The sequence below is a fragment of the Columba livia genome, chromosome 15 (assembly GCF_036013475.1).
Source record: "Columba livia isolate bColLiv1 breed racing homer chromosome 15, bColLiv1.pat.W.v2, whole genome shotgun sequence".
Classification (NCBI taxonomy): Eukaryota; Metazoa; Chordata; class Aves; order Columbiformes; family Columbidae; genus Columba; species Columba livia.
The window spans coordinates 13,054,707-13,077,657 of NC_088616.1; the positions used below are offsets into that span (position 1 = coordinate 13,054,707).

Sequence of the window (22,951 nt, forward strand, 5' to 3'; positions counted from 1 at the left end):
CTCTTCCCATAGCCGGGGGGGCCACAGTGAAGGCTGCGAGTCCCGTGACTCCGGCAGCAGGAGATGCAGGAGCCCTGGGCAGCGATCAAAACAACGGGGAATGCAGCAACCTCAGGTTGCAGATTAGCTTCGTTTTTATAGCCAGGGAGGCAGAAATCTCCCGTGGTTCAACATCTCGCCTGAGACCACACAGGGAGCCCGGGGAAAGCCAAGGAGAGGTCGCAGGTCTCTGTGGGGCCAGAGCATCCTCTCCCTGGGGAGGGAGGGAACCTGCAGTCATTGAGACCCCGTGGCTCCCCCAACCCATCGCTGCACCCCAAAAAACTTCTAAGCAGAGTCATGCATCGCACCCCTTCCCCCTGTGACCCCAAACTCCCCCCTGTAATACCGGCGGGGGCTGCAGGAACCACTTTGGCGAAGAAGGGCTCTTTAACCAAGTTTAAATGCACTTCCCTTGACTCGGTTCCCAGTTCAGCGTAGAGGAGACCCAGCTTGGCCGGCAGCCACGGTGCTCAGCTCTGCACGTCCCCACCGACAGATACATTCCTCAGCACTGCAGCTAAGTGCAGCACAGCCTTTGAGGCCTTCACCCCTCCTTCAATGATAATTTATGCCCTCTGACCCAGCTCCCCCTTTTAAATCAGGCTGATCAATACAGAAATCAGACAATCCTTTTAAGAAACTATCTCATCTGATCCTTCCAGCTAATGATCCCTGCTCTTCTTACAGCTGGTTGCAGATATGTAGCTCAGGCTGCCGGGGGAAGCAGGAGGAAGAAAAGCCACCGGGCCAAATTTCTCCTTCCCCAGTCCAAGCAGGAGCAAACACCACTGACTATTTGCACGGGAGTAAAGCGGGAGATGCCAATCCCTGTCTTTTGGAAAATGGCAACACACACTGGCACTCGCTGCTGACCATGATGCTACAGGGAAGAGCTGGCTCCTAAAATCTGCTCCCTCAACAGTCTCGCTGCCGAACGTGCCCTCCTCCCAGCCCGGGAGCCCTCCAAGGATACTCCCCTCCATCCTTGCTCTTCCTGCAGGCTCCAGCCTCCCAGCGTGGCTTTGCATCACCTCTTCTGCAAAGAAAACCCAGCAACACAAAGCAACAGCCCCGAATTCGGTTCCTGGCTGATCCGCGGTCACCCACACCCCGTGCCACGCACAGCCGCGGCTCCCGGCTCCTCTGCGTGCCGAGGGGACACGGTGAGCACCGGGCATCTCCACCGCCTGACCGGCAAACCCTCGCCCCTTGTGGGGACTCTCGCTTCGTCACAGCAGCAAAAGCTCAGGGGTGCAGCCACGTTCTGCTGATGGAGGAGCTAAACCAGACCCCTGGGACAGGGAGCGATGTCGGGGGTGGCACCTCCGCGCTTGGGGAGGAGAACGGCACGGCAAATGTCCACGACGGAGCCTCCAGAAGGGCGTTATTGACAGTGGTTGCATTTCTGTTTAACTGGCAAAGGAACAGGGCTAACCAGCGAAGAGGGAAGCATCAGAGAACCTCTTAAGTCTGCAAATCAAATCAGCTCCTGGAACAAACGCACTCGGTAGCCAAATGTCCCCTTCTCCTTTGTGCGCGCTGGGCTTTTGACATTTATTATGCTGTTCGAGAACCACCCAGAAGAAGGATGTTTTTCTTGTATCTAAGGGCCATTTCTCATCCTGGCACACTCAGACAGGGATTTCTCTCCTGCCCAGGGCAGTGTCTGGCCCCCAGCATCCCCTTTTCACACACACCTCACCCTGCAAACCACACGGGTGGCAGGATGGGACCGTTCCCCAGGGATGCTCATCACCCTCCCCACACCCACGGGGAGCTGGGTACCAAGCTCCAAGCCTGGGCCACCTCCAAGGTCCCCCTGCACGTGTCCCCCCTCCCACCCAGCCCCTTGCTCCAAAGACAGAGAGCAGATGCAGAAGCCCACGGGGCTGCGGCAGCGCAGCGCGGTGCAGGTCCTGCCACAGCAGTCACAGTGAATTACAAGGTATTAGAGCCCCGCGCTGCCGCGCGCGCAGCAGCAGTCACGGTGAAGGACATGCTATGATAGGACTAGAGTCTCCTCCGGAGAATCCAGCCCGGTGAGAGGCGGCGGTGAGAAGAGGCCAGCCCCGTTCTATAGATCATACAGCGACAGGCAGGGTGAAGGACACGCCGTTCCAGGACGAGGTGGCGCGGGGTGTTTACCGAGCCGAAGGACGCGGTGTTTGGGGGGTATGGTCGTGCCTCGCTGGGTCAGCGAGTGCCCACGCCTTTGCGAGCCAGCAGCCGTGAACATTTTTAATTATTCTTTCCTACTTTATCGAGCATCTCATTTTCATTTACGTGCTGGCCGTCTCCACCTGAGAACGTGGCTGGTGCTGCTCCTTTCCATCACTGCTCCTGTATCCCCTCCCCACACGACCCAGATGGGGCCCAGCGGAGCCAGAGGTGCGTCCCTGGCACAGGGGACCCATCCGGTGACCGACCTGCCCTGCAGCTCCTCTGCACACACAAAGTGACATCGAAGAGCTGGGCAGAGCTTCCCTGATGCTACGTCCCTCCTCACCGGAGCACAAGCACCAAGCACCAATTTTAGCAGCTGCCATCAATGCAGCAGGAGTGGTGTCCCCTGGTGAGGCATCGAGCGGTGACTAAAAGCGGAGATGACAATAAAGCAGAGGAAGCAAGGTCTGACTGCAAAGCAGCAAACCAATCCCCCGAACCCAGCTGGGAGGCACTAACGATGCTCCCCCAAACCAGAATGGAGCCCAAGCCCTGCACGGGCAGGAGTTGGTGACGTGAATCCGGGCTTGCTTGGGCTCAGGCTGAGCTTAGTCCCAGCACAGGCTTGGTTTGGGTGGAAATCCTGTAAACAGGAGGGGAGAAAGGCTTCCCCACATCAGGACACCGGGCCGAGTTCAAGCCTCTTAGCAGAGCAGGCAGGGAGATCCCTGCACAGCTCCTATGTATGAATCTACCTCCTTAAATTGTTCCCGGTGGTAAATGTGGTAGGGATCATACACAACTTGACAGATCAAGGTGTATTTCTGGCGCTTGGGCACAAGGGATACAACCAGTCGGGATTTTTGCTCAGCTCTACCACTTGGGTATAGCGCAGCCACAACAAACCTATTTGAATATCTCTTGTTTCAACCAAGGCAAAGATCCAGCCTATTCTCCATGGAACAAGTGCCAAACCCTGGGCCAAATTAATCTCTGATGGATCTCTATCAACTTCATGGAGTTAAACCACAATTTGGCCCACGCACAACATGTAAATCTGTTCATTTTTCTTCCAAATTGTCCGAATACCGCGGCATTTGTTAGTGCGGGAGTGGGAAGCATCCTCCGGGAGAGATCTCTTTGGATACGGCGCCAGCCCTTCCTTGTTTTATTTCCTTTGCTGCCTGAGATAAAAGGCGAGCGAGACGGTCCATAGGATGTGTCTGAGCTGTTTGGGGGTAGAAATAGGAATTTCCTCCTGCCATTCCCAGTCTTTTGATAGGCAGGTGGGATGCGAGCAGGAATAACTCAATCAAGACAGAGCAATTTTTAATTAATTTGTGGATCCCTTTGCCGGCTGATCGCCTTGGAGACAAAAGGGAAGTCTCTCCTTTAACACTTGTGTGTGCCTGGTACTCTGAGCCTCCTCTTTTCACTGGTGCATCTTTGGTCTTGAAAGCTGCACAAAAGGAAGAATTCCTTGATCTTTTGCCTCGGCTTTTGCTAAGACGGAGACACATGAGGGAGAGCCGGGTTGGGCTTTTTGGAGGGGTTTCTTTTCTATATTTTTAGAGCCCCAAATGCACACAGAGTGGGATGGGGAAGGACATAAAGAAAAAAGAAGTAGAAAGAAAGAAAAGAAAAGCAATCTCCAATGTAAGAAAGCAGAGTGTTTTCCATCGACACCTTCTGCCCAGCCCGCTCCATCCCCAAGGGGAAGGAGTTGAAAGGTTCAAGCTACATCAAGTGGTGAGTAATGCAGCAGGAGGCTCCTGCTCCATCGCCCCCTGCCCCATGCCCGATGCTGCGGGGGGCACAGCCCGGCTCTCGCCCTCCCCTTTACCCCCCCCAGATGCAGGAACTTCCTCGGTGGTGACTGACACTGCAATTATCGATTGCCGGCTGCAAAGGCTTGCTCTCGCCTCCCCCCAGCTCTCTTCTCACTTGTTTTCCTCTGTGCAGCAGAGTGCCAGCCTTCAGAGACAGCTGCTGGAAAAGGCCCAGATTGACAGGGTGTCAAGATATCCGCTGCCCTCGGCTTTTAATGTTCCCTTGCAGAGGGGAGCGGGAAGAGCCCCTGCACTGGCGAGGGGAGCTCAGCTGGTTCCAAAAGAAAGGGAGGAATGAAAAGCCTTCCTCTCTTCTCCGTCGAGGAGATGCTCTTGAACCACAAGCAGCTTTTTTTCAGCCTCAGCCCGGTTGCGTGCGTCTTGGAAATCTCAAGATGCTGGGAAGGAGGAGAGGCGGCGTGCCAGCCAGCCAGCCCCCCGCCAGCGGCTCCGTCCTGCCCAAAATATCAAGGCACCCAAGAAAATCAGCACCCTCTGCACCAGGTCTCTGTGGGGTGGCACACATACGTGACCCATCGGATTTGGCTGTGGCCATTTCAGGGGTGAGGAGGACAAGAGGAATCCTGGCCAGATGAGGTTACCCGGCAAAGGCTGCAGAAGAACCAGGACTTCCCAAATCACACAGAGTCCCAGGATGGTTGGGGTTGGAAGGGACCTCAGGAGATCACCCAGTCCAACCCACCTGCTAACGCAGGGTCACCAGAGCAGATCACACAGGGTCGTGTCCACACGGGTTTTCAATGTCTCCAGAGAAGGAGACTCCACAACACGTCTGGGCAGCCTGTTCCAGGCTCTGGCATCTCAAAGGAAAGAAGTTTGTCCTCATATTCAGCCGGAACCTCCTGTGTTTCAGTCTGTGCCCGTTACCCCTCACCCTGTCACTGGGCACCACTGAACAGAGTCTGGTCCATCCTCTGACACCCACCCTGGAAATATTTATCAGCATCAATAATATCCCCATAAGCATAAATAAATCACAGAATCATTTTGGTTGAAAGAGACCCTCGGGATCACCGAGTTCAACCATAACCTAACCTAACCGAAGCACTACCCCATGTCCCTGAGAACCTCATCTCCGCGTCTGTTCAACTCCTCCAGGGCTGGTGGCTCCATCACTGCCCTGGGCAACCTGTTCCAATGCCTGATCCCCATCCTCCGCTGCTTGGCACCAACAGCTTGAAAGGCCTGGACCAGAGGGATTTCCTAGGAAAAACCAGCAAAGCAGGAGCTCCACGTGCCCCCCTGGGTCCTCCACCAAAGGCTGTGATGCCACCGCAGGCGGTCAACCTGCCTGATGGCCCTGGGAGCCAGGGCCACCCCCTTCAAGTGCCATCTCTGCCCAAAACAGGGACATTGACCCACACACGGAGGCGTCTGCAAAGCCCAGCAGCACCTCGAGACCGTGGCAAAGCGTTATGCGCCAGAGTCAGCAACCCGAAATTAAAGCCGGTTCCGTGACCACCAGCATCAACACCTGGTGATGGGAGGAGAGGGATCGATGATGGAGAGTCTGTCGCTCCTGATGCATTGCTGTCAGGGTCAATACACAGTTCTTGGGGAGATCAGATGCCCATGTTATCTGCTTTGCCTCCGCGCTAAACCAATGGGTCGTGGAGCCTCGTCCTGCCCGTGCATCCTCTTCCCCAGCCAGAGCCACCAAATGCCACCAGAAGCATCCCCAGGGCACGTGGCTCTTGCTTTCATCCACATAGAGCTCAAGCGTAGCTGCAGAAGGTGTCCAGGGACCGGCCCCCCAGAAGCTTTAAGGCTGAGCCAAACTAGCCCACTGCCCCGTGTAACATTGCCATGGGAGCACATGGGGACACGGGGCTCGGGGACAGCCACCACCTCCCTGTGTTCACAGAGACAGAGGCCACCCGAGGGGGCCTGGGAGGGGAAGTGGAGGTGAAGAGACCTCCCTAGCGGGAGCCCCCTTTGCCAGTCCCCATGCCAAGTTGCTGGGCAACGGAAAAGGCAGGAGAGAGGAACCTCAGACCCCTCCTGCCCTGCACAGGTCCTGCTGGCTTGGTGGCCATGTCCTGCTCTGTGCCCCTGGTGTCAGAGGATCCGCGTGGCTTTGGCTTGATGCCTGTCCCCTCCAGGGGACACTCCAGCTGCAGAGAGCCACCCCAGACCCCCACGGGCCACGAGAGCTGTGGCAGTGGGGCTGTATAGTGCCCTCTGCATTGAGTGGGCTCACAGCACCCCATGGCACCCCACAGTGCCCCATGGCACCCTGCAGCCGCTATTGCAGCAAACGCAAGCCCCGCTTTGCACCCCACATGCCACACCAGGCAGGATCCATCCCAGAGCCCAGGGGTCCCACGAGGACAAAAGCCACCTGCAGCCAGAGCGCAGCGTGTCACCTCACCGGCTCCCAGTGGGGGGTTAGCCCCACAAATCCTCCCTGAGCATAGCATGGCCAGCAGCAGCCCCCCAGCATCCCCGGGGGACCCCGACACAACCCCCCTGGGGATACTGTGGGATCTTACCTGCTGACAGCCCATGGAACCGACTTGGGGAGGGGGACACAGCATCACACCCTGACCCCTGCACAGCCAGACTTGCACCAACCCCCCCCGTCCCCCCCCAAAAAACCCCAAGAAAACAGAGCGCGGCATGAATAACAAAAGCAGCGATCCGTAAAGACTCTCCCAAGAGGCTGCAAGTTCTTCAATTAGAGCTCTCATTATAGGAACGAGAAACTCCACGCTGTCTTCTGTACGGATAACACTTTTTTTCCCCCTCTCTTTTAAAGAAAAAAGGGAGGGAGGGAGAGGAAGGCTGCATCTCTAATGCAACAGACAGGTCTGCTGAGATTCACTTTGGCTCTTATTTTGACTTTCATCTAAAAGAGCTGCCCTGGGAATCCATTAAGTCCAATTTAAATCGGCTCTCCGCCCTCACAGCTTCTCCCCGCCTTCGCACCCCCCCCCCGGCTCCCTTCTCAACCCCCCCCTCGGAAGCAAACAAACACAAAAGCCAGGCCAGGCAGCGAAGGGCAGCACCGGCGGGTTCGGAGCCGTTCTGGGGGGTTACAGCCCTCCCGGGGGCCGTTGCTCCATCTTTCTTTCCGCCCAGATAAACACAATCCGGCCACGTTTGGATATCGCCTCAATATCACCCACCTCGGCAGCACTTTTAAGGGGGGGATGATGGTGTTTCGGGACCCACTTCTGCTCCCTCCACATCTCCCCCCCCCGCCATACACCATGCACAGGCATATTTTCCTCTGATTTTATTATTTTCAAGTACAATTAGCTCCATTAACACCACACTCGGCAAAGTTGGATGGGATATAATCACATACTTCACTCCAGGTTTTCTTCTCGTTTTTTTATGTCCCCCCAGCGAGTTTCCCCACCCCCAAATCATTCCTTTGCCTTTGGGAATCACCCCCCCGCCACAACCCCGCAGCCGGGCGAGGGACGGACCCCTCGCCTTTCATCTCACCACACTCATTCAAGCTCCGCTTCTGTCGTATAAGCAGTTTTCCAGCTCTCCCCACCACCCCCCCGCTTTAACACACCCGCTCTGCATTGCATCCTATTCATATGTTTTCAATCATCGCCGTTTCGTTATTTAAAACAAAAGCACATGCCCCCCCCCCGCCCCCAAGCAGCAGGCTCTGAGCCCCCTCACCGGGCTCCTCTGTTATTCCCTGGCTTGTTTTGTTTATTAACGTCAACGGAGGATTTGGGGGGCAAAATTTGCCGTGGGAGAAAGGGAGCGGGGAGGCGAAAGTCCCACCGAGGGGGTTTTCCAAAGGCGCAGCCAGATGTGCGAACCCCCCGCGGCTCCTCGGGTTATCTGCTACATCCATTTTTGTCCTTTTCTTTTCTTTTTTCCCCCTGCCCCGCCAGCCACCGAATGAAAGAAAGAAAATCCATCAAGTCAGCGTTCTCACGTGCAGACAACGGCAAGGATCGCCCGGCGCCCGGCCGCGGCACCGCCGCAAGTTTTGTGAGTATAAACCCATGCACATCGATAACTCTTAAATTAAATAAGCCTCCCCTGGAAGGTTTCCCTCCGCAGGGGCTTTTGCAGCCCCGCACCCGTTATTATTTTAACTTTGGAAAAGTAGCAGTCAGGACAAGCAAAATGAATCCATCCCTTACACGCACGCAAATATTCCGAGTCTCAGCTCTATCTTTGTTCAGACACCCATCAATCGGCAAGTCAAGAGGGTTTTTTTTGGACCGGTTGCAAATTTCTTTATTACTTCCAGAAAAGCAAAACACCCCCCCCACCCTGCCCCCAACCCCGGCATCCCCGCCGCCTCCTCCACCGCCGCCGCGAGCAGGACACACGGACACACACACACGTACGTACAACCCCCCCCAAACTCCGCGGTGCCGGTGCCATGCATCCGTTCAATCGCGGCCGCACACGAGTTGCACCAAGAGGAAAATAAATCCGGAAAAAGCTCTGTCTGCATGCCCCCCCACCCCCCCCCACCCCCAGTTCTGCTGCGGATTCAAGAAAAAAAGACAGAAAAAGGCAAAAAAAAAAGGCACAAAGATGTAGCTTGCAACAATACCTGCGATGCTCCTCGCTCTCTCCTCTCTCCTGCTGGCTCGCTCTCCTCCTCTTCCAGAGCACAGTAGCCAGATTAGATCCTTAGAAAAAAAAATGTGAGAAATAGCACAATTCTCTCTTTTTTTTTTTGCCTTTTTTTTTTTCCTTCCCTTCTCAGCAGCCCTTCTGAGCTCCTTCACTAACCATTATTCATAGACCACTAGGGGATATAAGGTAATTAGAAACGGCCCTATAGCATCCAGGCTGAAAATGTAATGCCAGCGGTAGGAGTGGTGGAGGCTCTGGCTGCGGGTGGCTCGGGCAGAAAGTGCTGCTGGAGCTGGGGACGAGGTGAGAAGTGGGGTGGAGGCAACAGCGAGCGGGCGCTGGAGCTGTCCCTGCAGGAGCCAGGGCGGCCGGGGGACACGGCGGCACCGCTTTGGTTTGGGGACGCTTGGGGTTTGTTGTTTTTTATTTTTAATTATTTTATTTTGGAAAGGGCTCGCCGTGCCCGTGTGAGCTGTGCTGGGGCTGCGTGTGTGTGTGTGTGTGTGTGTGTGCGTGTGTGTGTGTTTGTGCCAGGAATAGCAATCAGCAGAGGCAGCACACAGAGCGCAAAAATGCCATCATGCAGGGTCAACAGAAAGCTGCAGACATTTTTTTTTTCCTATTTTTTTTTTTTGTAGGCTTAATCCTCCAGAGCGGCAGAGAGGGAAAAGGAGGAGGCTGCTGCCTTCTTTATAGTTTTGATTTTATTTTTTCCCTTGTAGGATCAGATTAACCCCCCCTCCCCTCCGCGCACACACACACACACACACACACACACACACAGACGCCAGCCCCGGCGATCCCAACCCTCCGCCGGGGAGATGCCGGGGTGGGACGCGGGGTCTCGCCGCCGCGATGAGCTGGGTGGGATGATGTAGGTGGGCTGGCGTGGGGATGGAAAGCGAGAAGGAGGCAGCGCGGGCTTGGACGGGAAGGGGGGGGAAGGCAAATGAACAAATCACACCTGCAGCTTTCTGCACACCGAAACCAGCTGCAGCCCAAGCGGGGACCAGCAGGAAAGATCCAGGCGCGCAGGCTCGCAGCGCCGCGCATCTGCGGGGATTTAGGTGCACGGTAGCTCACCGCTGGCAGCGATTGCTTTTGGGGGGCGGGGGGAAAGGGAGAGGGTAACAAAGAGCAAGCCGTCCCCGCACACCACTTTTTCCAAGGGGTAAATAAAATCCGGCGCAGAGGTGAGGAGGGGGAGCTGGTCCCCTCGGCAAGGCAATGACTTTGGTGGCCCCCGCACACCGGGGTCGACGCCGTGCGGCTCCGTGCCCAAAGGGTGCGAACGCCCAGCCCTGCCTCCCCCCGCGCCTCCGCTCCTGGCCTCTCTTTAATGGAACTAAAGCTGTTCACCTTGATAACGCAGCACGGCAGCAAGTTTCCAAGGCGTGCGCGGGGGGCTGGAGAGCTATTTGATCCACTTCCAAGGTGCTGCCTTTCAATTCAATCCCTTGCTCTTGAAGGATGGATAACCAGGCCCTCTCTTTTCCCTGTTAATTACTCGAGATAGCAGGAATCAGACTGCAAAATGGACCAAACCTCACAAGGGGACCCAGCATCGGTCAAAGCAGACTGCTTGCTCTCATCTCCTCCATCCTGTTTCTCCTCATCCATCCCCATCCTAGCCCCAGTCTGGGTTTTTATAGCTCCTGGCCACCTCCGATTTCACACGTGCCTCTCTGCAGGACGGTAAACTGAGCCAGGGCCTCACAGCTCTCCGGGGATTCGGTATTTATCCCCCATAACCCACTGATCCCCCCTGCCTCTCACAAGGGAAAAAGCTCCTCCACCATTTGGCCCCACAGGCTGAGACTGCTGCCCCAGGAAAGCCAAGGTGGGACATACCCCGCAGTCATCACCCCCAGCTTCTCCTTTGGGACTCACAGAAGTCTAAAGGATTTGTTATTTTTACACTACAACCCCATAAATTTAGTGATCTGGTCCATCCAGGTCATTTCACAGCTCTGCTGTGTTTGAAATCCCCACCTGTGATTTCAGGAGAACCTCAGTCCTGCTCTCCTTAAACCCTGACCTCACCATGACAAGCAGAAAGGTTGAAACCACGAGCCCCTGAGAGCCCCGTATGCAAATCAAATCATCACCAAACACTTCTGTTTTTTTAAATGCTGTGATATTTCCAGCGGCTTCATAGTTCTGTGATTTATGGGTTCACAAAGGCTGATTTCATGATTTCTCAGCACTTCTGAGGTGCCGGCACCCACATCACCTCCATTTGCATGACACGGCCGTATCTGACTCAGCCCAGCCGCCCCTATCACGGCAATTAACTTTACTCGTTAAAGCCTCCGAGCTCGTCAAGGATGCTGCTGCGCATTTGTGTGGACGGGAAAGTTTCCATCCTCTTGCTGAAATCCACCTCCAGAACATCCTCGTGCGCGGTCCCAGCCCCCCGCCATGGGTTTGGATACGGCCCCGTCCCCTTTGTGTTCACCATCACCTCTGCGGGGCAGATCTCACCCCGAGCCACCGCAAACCCAGGACAACCAGCATCGAAAAGCCTCTTTCCATCTTCCCTGCTGCAAGGACAGGGCTCACCTTGCCGACCAAAGTCAGAGGTTTCCTCGGAAGCAACACCCCCGCAGCTCCTGCTCCAGGGGGGCTAAAAAATAATGGCTCATTGCAATATTATTTCTAGAGCTGCTAAAACACAGCCACCCCGCTCCCTCCGTGTTTCACCACTGTGACCTACAAATATAAGGTTTCCTACTCCGTGCTGAGAAAAATGAGCTTTTCCCCACCAACCTCCCCTTCCACGCAACCCTGGTCCCCAGGAGCCCCCAGTGCCTCCATGGGATGCTCTGACCCGGCTCTTCCTTGTCCCCCCTCCTCTCATCCCTCTTGCTGGCTGAGTTTCCCCCAGCCCGTCCCCCGATGACTGCTCTTGTCCTCTGGCCGAGGTGACACCTTGCCCCCGGTGCCCCGTGCCCATGGCTCCTTGCAGTCAGGGAGCAGGCAGGGAGCAGGCAGCCCTGCCCCAAACTCTCATCAAGCTCCATGCAGCGGCTCCGAGCGGATCTGATGGATTTTCATTTCCTAACTTTGCCCTTTGGGCTATTTCTAACGAGCTTCCCCGCGCTTAGAAAGAAATAAAAAATAAAACCCCTTCATCTTGCAGCGCGGTGCTGGAGTGCCAGCGCTCAGGACAATCCTGCCTGCAAGGAGGCTGCAAATTAATTATCTCGCGGTCACTTTAGGTAGGGGGGGGCATCATAGTGACCTACTCAGACAAGCTCCAACCTAGGACCCAGGGAACAGCCAGAAACCACCTCCAGAGCAAACAGGCCTTTTTTGGCCTTGGAAAATGTATTTTCCTGGTGTGATGTTCAGCTGGCACAGCACGGCCCTAGCGAGGAGCCACCGATGTCCTCCCATGACCCCGGACCCTCGCCATTCCCCGTGTCTCCAGAATCTGCCACCAGCACCGGCTGCATCCTGGACTCATCCCTCCCGTCAAGAGAGAAGAATCGGTCCTGGGCGCCTTCGTTTCCTCTAATCAGATGTTTTAATGAGTTTCTCAACGCCCAGCGCATCACGCTCCACGCCATCGCCCCTCCAAGGCCGGCCCTGCTGCCGTGCCGTGCCGAGACCCCCGTCGTCTCAAAGGCTTCCCGTGGTGGGAGAGCGGCGATTATTCCTCTCAAAAGGTCTCTTATAATGGAAACCATCTCTCCATCCCTCCTTGGTCTCCTCCTGCCGTGACCCAGGCTCCGTCGAGAGGAGCTCTGCTCCGAGGCAGCGCCGTGTTTCCATGGAAAGAGTGAATAGCAGAGTCTTCCCAGCGGTTTATTAGAATTCTTTTTACTTCGATGGAGAGTTTTAGAGCAAAGTAAAAAGGCTTTAATGTGGGGCTAATGGAGCCCCTGGGAAGTCCAGGAAGGAAATCTCCCCTGGAGAAGAGGAGGCGTGAGGAGAGGGAGGGCAACTTTCAAGACAAATTCCTGGACAGGTTGAAGTTTTGTTCGCAGAAGCCATCTCAGGCAGCAAGAAATGGAAATGACTGTTTGTTTTATTTTTAACAGATGTTACAAAAGACCTGCCAGTAATTCAGCGAACGATGCAAAACCTAGATCCCACTCACTTTTCTCGGCATGTCTTCCGTCCCCTCCCTCTCCCGCTCTGTAAGAATGCTTATTTGCATTTAGCATATCGTATTTAAAAAAATATATATTAAGCAATAAAATAACAATCGTAAGCCACTTCATTTCTTTCCTCCCTAAGGCTTTGGTTTCAGTTTAAATCCTTGGTTGTAGCAGCTATTAATTGTTTTTAATAAATTTTTCTGTCTCCTTGCATTTCCCAAGCCCATTTACTCACCCACTTTGGGGGTTCCCCTATTTCTGGTCCCCTGTCCCGCTCTCTCCCTGACATTCCCCCAAAGGACACGACAGCTCTTGACTCTGCAAAGCGTGACATGCAGCCTGCAGCCTCCTCTTCGGGGGAAAAATAAGGGGATTTGGTTGCGGTTAAGAGCTGGGGAGATGGAAAGGGGACAAGGTATGACAGGGGGGTCCTAAAACCGTCCAGGCAGTGGCTGAACCAGGAGTAAGAGTCCGGCCCCTTTGCACCCCCGAAAAACGAGGTGCAGATGCCCATGCACCCACTGCAGTGCTTTGAACTGGATTTAGAACCAACCATGATGCCAGAGTGGTATTTGGGGTGAGATACAGCACTTGTAAGCGTCACACATGAACACCAGACCTGGGAGGCTGGTGACAACCCTGGGCGAAGGAGCTCTGAGTCCCACAGATGCCAAACCTCCTAAAACTGAGCAAGTTCAGCAGCTCCTGGTTTAATGCTTGACGGCAAAACACAAGCCACAATGCCCCCCACTTTTCACCATGGAAAACCACTTTTCTCCTCCTGATACCCGGCTTTCCAAAGAGCAAGGTCCCACAGAAACCTGGACCGGCCAAATCCACGGGTGCAGGTCACAGCTCCCGCACGTATCCCACGCAGGAATATCTGGGAGAGACCACAGCTTGCTTTTTATTTTCTGCACAAGGGATGGTGCTCTTCCAGCTCTTCCAGCGAGATGAAGGCCAGGAAATCCAGGGTGTTTTTCTGCCTCGTTTCTCATTAGCAGCCCTGCATGCACAGCCTGTCATCCCGGGACACCTTATGCCGGATTCATGCTGTGTCGATGCCTCGTTTGCAGGATCCCGGGTGCGGAAAAAAGGAGACAGGCTCCAGAGAGCAACCACAGGGCAGCGCTGATACAAATGGAGTGTCCCTGCACCTCTCATAAATCCTAAACCCTCTCTGATTTCCAGGCAGAAAATGGCATCCATGTGCATTTCCAGGTGACGGAGGAAAACTGGCTGTTTTCACTGAGCTTTCTCCTCCTCCTGTTACAATTCTGCACCTGGTTAGCAACTGTCGGGAAGAGGTTAATCACAGTCCTTAAATCAGGAACCTTGTTGCGGTATGCTTGGGATGCACATCTGTGCTCTCCACGTCTCATCCCCCGCGGCACTCGGGGGAAGGCGATATGCCAAAAAAAACAACCCCCCAGATAAACCCACTCCCCCCCAAAATGAATGAGAAGCATCCCAGGATGCGGGATAACACTAATTCCTCGAGCCGGTCCTGCGGCACATGTGAAACGCTCGCTGTGCCCCCAGCCCGGCCATCAAGCCATCTCATGGTGTTGGCACAGCTCTTATGTTGCAGAAAAGGCTTTTTAGAGGTTAGATTTTTGCTCGTTGTGATGGAGGGGAGGTGGTGTCACCTCAAAACACCTGGGGAGTGATCCGTGGGGGCCACAATCAGCCCCAAACCTGGAGCTCAGCCCCACACTGGGTCAGGCCTCGGCAGAGGAAAAGCTGCAGCTCTGGCAACTGCCAACTGCACAGTTTTGCTGCTGGTTTTCAAGCGTTGCAAAGCCTGGCCTTGCTATTCCAGGGGATCACCCGGCTTTCCTAGTTTTGGGAAAAATAAATGCTTAGGAGCACTGGCGCCCTTTGGAGAAGGGCCCGGCTGGTGCTGGCACCGCAGTGCCAGTGGCGTTAACCGGCAGAGACGGAGCCTGTTACGCTCGTGCACGCAGCCGCACGTGCGCAGCCCGGAAAATGGAAAGGAATTGATCCCGGAGGCAAATCTCTTTTGTTCTAACCCCGTTGCTGTAACTGGATCTCCCCAGGTCCTTGGCTGGGGAGCCGCAGCGGATCGCATTGCTTTCATGCCTTTACCCGGTGCCAGCTTGTCACATCCCCCTGTCGCCGGCGGCGGGGAGAGGACGAGCGAGAAGGGGAGGCACGGCTCGCAGGGCTTGTTTACCTCGCCGCCGCACACGAGGGGTGTACGGCGGTAATGAGCAAAAACCCGAGAGGGAGTAGATTGCAGATCTGCGGTACGAGACCACCCCCAACTCACTAGCTGCCCCCTTTTAATGAGGTTCCCCCCATCATCCCCCCTGCGCCCCGACAGCCTCCTGCCTCTCCCTGCTGCCTGGTTTGAGTGCACAAATGCTGATTCACAGGGAGGAGTTGGGGAGGCAGAGAGAGGAGCGACCCGGCGGCTGCTGCCTGCGCAGGCAGCGCTGCCTCTGTGCAAGACAACCCGAGAGCGTCCGACCTCCCCGGGAGCTTTTACACTGGTGACTGGAGACAACGAAGTCGCTGCAGATTAAATCTGCTCTGTGCTTATTCCAGCAGCTCTTATGGAGTGAATCTCTCGTCTCTCAGCAAGGTGAATTCATCCTCTTCGCTCCCTGGGAGAGCTCGTATACTGATTTTTCTCCCCTTTCTGCAAAGGGGAAAGCCGGGTGAAAGCACAAGTGTGATGGGGAGCGGCTGAGGGACCTGGGGGGTTCAGCTGGAGCTGAGGGGAGACCTGATCTCTGAACTGCCTGAAAGGAGCTTGGAGCCAGGGGGGGTCAGGCTCTGCTCCCCAGGAACAAGCATCAGGAGCAGAGGAAACATCCTCAAGTTGTGCCAGGGGAGGTTGAGGTTGGATGTGGGGAACAATTTCTTCCCCAAAGGGCTGTTGGGCATTGGAACAGGCTGCCCAGGGCAGTGCTGGAGTCACCATCCCTGGAGGGTTGAACAGACAGAGATGAGGTTCTCAGGGACATGGGGCAGTGCCAGGAGTGGGTTAATGGTTGGACTCGATGACCTTGAGGGTCTCTTCCAACCAAAATGAATCTATGATTCTATGATTTCACGCCAAGCACCCAGCACCACACAGCGAGACGCCGGGATCGCCAGGATGGAGGTGCGGGAGGTGGGTGGATGGCACACGTGTCCCTGGGGAAGCGCTTTGCTTTCCAAGCTGTGAGGCAGAGCAAACAGAGCCCTGACCTGCCACTGTGCTAGAGCCCTCGCTTGTGGGTGCTTTGCTGCATCATCAGCAACCTGGGCCCCATCTCCTGGACGCCCCTTGCCACCACCACGATGCTGTGTCTGCAGCCCTGAGGCTCAAAAACCAAAACCACCTTTTATTTTATTGCTCTCGCTTTTCTTGCAGCGCTGTATCTAAGCCATGCAGGTCCCCTGATCCCCTCTGCATGGGTGAGCTGGCCGCTCATCTGGCTCAGTGAAAAGCCACGGTGCATCTGAATAGATTTCTACCATGCAAATGTAAAGGCCCCAGTGGGTTTGAATAGGAGCCCTTGAGGTATTATCTCAGCAGTGCCTCGAGGCAACCACCTGAATCCTTCCATCACTGCTGCACAAACCCAAAATGTCTCCAGTGGCTGGGGATTACGGACAGACCTTGCAGGAGAGCGCCCAGGCCACCGCAACCCACGCCGTCTGCTCTCAGATGCCCCCACGTGCGCCCAACCCTCGAAAAACAAGGTGCGGTGATGCTAAAACAACGAAAGCCCAGATGCCAAGGCAGGAAACCAAGCTGAAGTTTTCACATTAATCATATCGAGCTCTATTCTTTTTCATCTATTTCAAGGCAAGTCAAAAAGAGGTTCACACTCTCCCCTGGCAAACCACAGAGGATGACGTGAGCCTGTCTCTTGCATTGCAAGTAGAGTGTGTCAAGCAATTAGCAAGTAATCAGGAATTCAGATAGGGTGGGTAGGATACGATCCCTCAAATCTCTGACAGGAGCAAAACCCATCCCAGAGTTTCCCATCAGGCGGGGAAGGCAGCAGAGGGAGCAGGGGCTGTTGGTGAGTGGAGCCGACACGGTGCCAGCGGAACCTGCTGCCATAAACCATCTCACGATCAGCGTGTGCTGTAGCTAAGAGGCCCCAGGTGTCCGAGCAGAGATTTTTCCCTCACTCATGCCCAACCGGAGCAATTCAGAGTCCCGCAGATCTGCTGGGTCACCCAAGCCCCTCTTTGCACGTCGCATCCCTGGGCGTTGCATTAACTCTTGCTGCTGTCACCAGTTCTACCCTGCTGCTTTCTGCTCAGCATCCTCCCAGCAGCCCAAATCCCGCTCTCCTGGAAATTAGTGGCAAAACCGATGCGAGAGCAGGAGCAAACCTTCAGTTCTCTCTTCAGGAAGCCATTTGCACTTTGGCCCCCCAGTTCTGCTAAACCCACATCACACAAAGCCCTGGCACAGCACACAAGTGGTACGGTACTGTCTCATGGCGCTGGGCTCTGCAGGCATGGTGTGCATCAAAGACACTTTGGCGGGGGGATATGCTGGCTTGTAGCCTCCCCAGACACCAAACGACACCCAACAGCCCCCCAGAAAGAGAGGGTGGATTATCCCAGGGTCCGAGCGGCCAACCTGGGCGCTCGCCTCCCTCCGGGCGCAGGGCCCGGGGCGCAGAAGGAGCCGTCGCGACGGGTGGGTTGCAAAGGGGACGCCTAATCTGCCACCCGCCCTTTCTCCTCGCCATTGCCAAGGTAGCAGCAGACAATGCTATCTGCGGGGTTGTGAGCCGGCCCTCCTCCTGCCGTCTCTTTAGCCAGAAAACTCTCCATCTGTCTCCAGATGGGGTGTTTCTACCACTCCAGTCAAACCGATTCAGAGTGGAACAATGATGCTTTGTTAACAAAACAATTTTTGTGTGTCAAGCCCTCCTTCTTGCGGGTTTTTCCCCCCCCCCCCAGTCCCCAGTGGGTCAGCTTTGTGTGGCGTCCTACATTTTGTTGTTTCTTTCACATTTTTAAAGGCTACGTATTTTAGTACAAAAGGTGCCTGCGGAGCAGCTTTTATCTGCAAGGCAAGATTTGACACATAGGCAGATCACAATTGCGACAGGAAGTTCGTGATGTGGTGGTTAAGGGTGGTGTCAGGACCTTCAGAGTGATAAAGTGTTATTTCCAGTGATTTTTTGCCTCCAGGATAAAAATTAGAGCTGGTCCTACAACTGCTTATAAAGCTTCTGTGAGCTGGAATCCCCCAAGGGTTCATGGAGGGAGCGGGGAGAGAAAGTTTGAGCCGGCGTTGGTGCATGGCAGGCATCAGCTATGTCCACTCGTCCTCCTCGCACCCTCCTGTGCGGGACAGGGCATCTCTGGGCTTGATGGGAAGGGTACACAGCAAATTTAAGTCCCTGTGAGTAAAGCACAACCCCCTCCCCAGCACAGACCCCAAGGCGGTGAAACCTCAGCCCTCCCGTGGCCACAGCCCCCAAGCAAAGATCCTGGGGTGCACTTGGCTTCTCCCCAGCTACATGGGCTTGGATTATCCCCCTTACCCAGCAGCAGGGAGGAGATCCCTGTTTCTCTTCCAAAGACATCTCCACCACACAGGCCTCCAACAAAATAAGTTCTTTTCCTTTTTTTTTTTTGCCCCGAAGTAACGAGCACACAAACCACCTTCTGCTCCGCACATAACCAGCAACTCACAGCAAATAACCAACCCGCTGGCTCTAAAGCAAACAGCTTTGTGTTCCTAAGCAGGCTGGCAATTTCTACACAAGTGGGACGTTTTCTTCCAGCCCCCGCCGCGTTCGCAGGGAAGTTCCCTCCTCCTTCCTATCCTCAGGTAACTGCATCTTCATGGTAACATCAATATTTTTATGAGTCACTCTCCTTCTTCTCCCCTCCTGCTCTGGCCAACACCCCTCTGCTTTAGAGATCAAAGCTGTAGCGGACCAGCTGTGTCGCGTCCTTTCCTCTCCAGCCCTTTCCATCTCCATTTGCAGCCGTTGCAGCACAAGCCCCTGCTGTTCTGAGAGTGCTTTGTGCCGCCGTTCAGTGCCACAGCTTCGTGCTCGCCCTCCATCCCGCTCCTGCCACCCCTGCTCCTGCTCCCGCCGCGCTGGGAACACGGGGGACCCTCCGGAGCTCTGGGTACCATCCCCTCGGGCACACACAGGAGCTGCCCTGCCTGGCGTGTGCTGCTCCGCAGGAAGAAATGTGCTTGGAGAAGAGAGAAATGGGATAATCCACTGAAATCCCATCCTGATTCCCTGTGTTTGGAAGCTCCTCCATGAGGCTGTATCTCTCCTCCAAACAGCAACTCCCTCCGGGCTCATTCCATCACGGGTGCAACTTCAGCTGGGGAAGTCCAGGTCCTTCTGAGAAAGCAGCTGAGGGAACTGAAACCTTTCTCCACGTTCAAATGCTGCTCAACATCTCGCACGCTGCAGCAGGGATTTGCAATGCAATGGGGGATAATTCTGCCAGGGATGTGCTTTTCACTGCGCCCAGGAAAACCTGTCTGGTTTTGGCCTCCAAGGGAGCATCACCCATGTCTGCTCAATGGATGCTACTCCCATCTTCGGGGAGCACACCCTGACCTTTGTGGTCTCTCCTTTTGCCTGCACCACGTGCACCTCGTGGTTGATGTGATCGTACGTCGAGTAGTGTTACCATCCCCGCTTCCCAACACCCCGCTGTAACTCTTCACCAAAATCTATCCTGGAGTTGTCTCTTCTACAAGGGCTCTGAAGAAAGCATCGCACGGAATTAAGTCTCAGGGCTTTTTATATGTAAAATGCTGAATTTAGCTGCTAATGGCAATTCCCAGCAGAAAAGGATGGTTAGTAGTGGCGGGTGTATTTATGAATACTTTTTAAGCAAATGCTGTGAGGCGGGAAATCTATCGGTCCTCGTGGAAAGCTCCCTGGTTTGCCGCTGCGGGCATCTAAACGCAAAGTTTAAACGTGGCTTTTGCGTTTTGTGCTCTGCTACACACATCCCCCTCGAATCTCTTCTCTCGGAAATGGTTTCTCGGCTCCTCTCCCGCGGTCACGCGTGTGTCACCGTGACCTGCCCAGCTCAGGGAGGGAGGCAACATCTCTCCATCCTTCACCAGACACTCCACTGCCTAGTCGGTAAATAAAAGTCAGGGGATCTACTTGACTGGGCTCCTTAGCTGCTCTCTCCAAAGTGGTAAAGGGCTGACATAAAAAATACTCGTGTCCTGGATTTCTGGGAGGTTTTCACTGAGAGCGCATTGTTTTTCCCCAGCAAAGCCAAGAAAGAATTTACAGTCGGTCAGGGCAGTGAGATTGCTCAGCTTTCTCTTTCCTGGGACAGAAACCCAGTTTGAAACAGATTGCTAGCTGCTAAATGCAAGTTCCTTAGCAGCTTCTAGGGTGAAAATATTCCCTCTCCACATCTCCTTTTATGTCCACAACACATTATTCCGGTGGAGGGCTCTCTTGCTAAGAAAAGCTGCGATAACTCCCAGCCCCATCTCCAAAGTGGTTCGGGTACAGGAGCCAGCTCCCCACTGCGCATCCCTTGGTCCCACTGCCCAGCTGAGATGTCCTTAATTCCTCCATCTGTCCCCTCCAGGCTGTGGCTGGCTCGGCTCTCAGACAGTGAATACAGCAAGCTGCAAGGCTGCTTCTCCTAAATGTATATTTCTCCTGCAGCTTTAGAAGAAATGATGCCTGCTAAGTCCCCCAGCGTGCTCCTGGATGCTTCTGGGGCTTTCCGTGCTAAGCCGCCTTTGTCCCGCACACCGCATGCAGACAGACAGGAGGTTCACACCAAAATCCACCTCTCCTCTCTGCCTTTAACTGAACGAAAACAAAAAACAGATGGAAAAATCAAAGGCTGGCAGCGTGAAGCATGTGGCCTGCACTTGCATCAGCCCTCCTGGAGCTGCGGAGTGTGTTCCCTCCTGCCTGGGGGTCCCAGCGCAAAGTCAGCCTTCCCCAAAAACTTGTCCTGCTACTCCCCGCTGCCAACCACCGAGCAGCATGGAGGTGAAAGGGACAGAGGGAAAGAAGTGAAAGCACAACGCAAGAGCAGATTTAGCGTTTCACACTTTAGGACAGTCCAGGAGGAACAATTTCATCCTCCAAGAAGGATTTGCATATGGTTGCACGCCGCATAGCAGCGGCACAGCCATGCCCTGGACACTGAGCTGCTTTTAACTGAGCTCCATCCATCCCACACGCTCGTTGAAGCAGAGCCCCGGCAGAAGAAATAGCTTGTGACCATGGAATTAAGACTGCACCCTAATGAATGCACGCCACACTGCCGGACGTAAGCCGCTCAGGTGTCTTTAATACTGGGATTTCTTACGCGCTCAGTGCCTGACTTTGTAACCTTTAATAATGTATTTTTTAGTGTTGTTTCTATGTGCACATGAGCTTATCTTCTTTTCCTGTGGCCTCTTCTTTTAACCATCTTTCTAGGATAAACAACACCTGGACTCTCCCATGTCCCTCCTTGGGAGCCCACCAGTGTCCCTAAACTTCCCCGAACGCTCCTCAGTTTTGCAGTCGCCCCTCCGCAGCGGGGTGAGCCGTGCAGAGCAGTGACGGGGCTGCTGCAGACTGCTGATGCTCGGAGGTGGCTCCTGCCCGCCGATGCGAGCCCGATACCCCCCAAGCCACCCCAACGCTCACTGCGGGCACGCCGGCAGGAAGGGAACCTGCGGCGAGGGCAGGGGCCGGCGGCGTGTTTGTGGAGTAACGCTCCAACTGCTCTAACTGCTTGTTTATGCTGGGCCGGGGGAAAATCACCCCTGGGGATGGAGATGGAGAAGCATCCAGAAGCCTCCAAGAGCAGGAGATGCTCTGCATCCTCCTGCCTCTTATTTTGCTTTCAAAGCATCCCCCACCACATCTCGGAAAGGAAAGAGAAAGGAAAGGGAAAGGGAAAGGGAAAGGGAAAGGGAAAGGGAAAGGGAAAGGGAAAGGGAAAGGGAAAGGGAAAGGGAAAGGGAAAGGGAAAGGGAAGGGAAGGGAAGGGAAGGGAAGGAAAGGAAAGGAAAGGAAAGGAAAGGAAAGGAAAGGAAAGGAAAGGAAAGGAAAGGAAAGGAAAGGAAAGGAAAGGAAAGGAAAGGAAAGGAAAGGAAAGGAAAGGAAAGGAAAGGAAAGGAAAGGAAAGGAAAGGAAAGGAAAGGAAAGGAAAGGAAAGGAAAGGAAAGGAAAGGAAAGGAAAGGAAAGGAAAGGAAAGGAAAGGAAAGGAAAGGAAAGGAAGAGTCATCCAATGGGAATGTGGCTCTTTGGTGGGAGCTCAGGCTCCCCCTCGGTACCCAAGGATGCACCAAGAAGCGTTGCCGGGCCAGGGGCTGCCGCCAGGAGTTGCCACAACATGCTGGGAGAGGGAGAAGAGACAGGAACCACCTTAAGGGAGGGGAGCTGCTAGCAAAACAGTTAAAAATGACTAAATACTTTCCCAATATCGCTCCTCCACGTAAGCACTGCTGTAATTGCCCTTGGGAGGTTGCACAACGGCGAGAGGGAGGGGCAGGTGCTGGCAGGAAGGGAGACGTCCCCAGCTGCCACACCAAAACGCGTGCAAAGCTCCATCCTGAGCACCGCTGCCATCCAGGAGAGACACTCCGCGTTACGGCACAGACGTCTCTGCCACCTCGGGGCCTCACTGCTGGATTTAGAACCCGCGGGGCCATTCCTCAGATGAGCTGGAGGACTCGCGGGAGCACTCGCTCCTCGCACCTCTGAGACACAGCGGGTTGCCCCAGGGAGCAAGAGCAAAAGGCGAGGAGGAACAGAGCCCACGTTGCACTGTGTGGGGAAAAAAAAGAAAGGCAAAAAAGAAAGCGAGAGATGTAGGGGCTTCATTCAAGCGCTCTGGGAAGTCTCACGCAGAGCAGCAGGTCTTTAAGACAGTTGCAAGCACAACATGCAAGCGTAGAGCGGTTACATTTCTGGATGCTTTTATTAGTGACATTCAGACAGGGGCATCCACTCGACCCCCGCGCGAAGGAAAAGGGCTGACTCATTCTTCCAGCGATGCTCGAGAGCGGGACACACTGCTCCATAGCAGCAGCACGGGGTCCTCTCCCGCTTTGTAAGCCAGATCACCAGATCCGGGCTCAGACTCCGCGCACGTATGCAGGCACCAGATAATCCACGGATGCGCTGCGTCCCCGGATGGAGCATTTGCAAGCCTTTGCTTCCAAAAGCAGCTCACTGGTGCTCGAGTCGAAAGGGAAGCCTCTGAGAGATTGCAGTTTC

General features: G+C 54.8%; 1 protein-coding gene across 2 annotated transcripts in view; it reads right to left on the minus strand.

Moving 5' to 3' along the window:
* The window catches only part of RAI1 (retinoic acid induced 1), a 76,509-nt gene that overhangs the window by 33,189 nt on the left and 20,369 nt on the right, over positions 1 to 22,951 (minus strand). The window contains exon 2 of one of the 2 annotated variants that reach the window (XM_065031318.1): positions 8,596 to 8,674. The exons of the other annotated variant lie outside the window; for it this stretch is intronic. The gene's annotated coding sequence lies outside the window, so the exon portion shown is untranslated. The remainder of the gene's footprint in view (positions 1 to 8,595; positions 8,675 to 22,951) is intronic. 2 annotated transcript variants of the gene reach the window in all.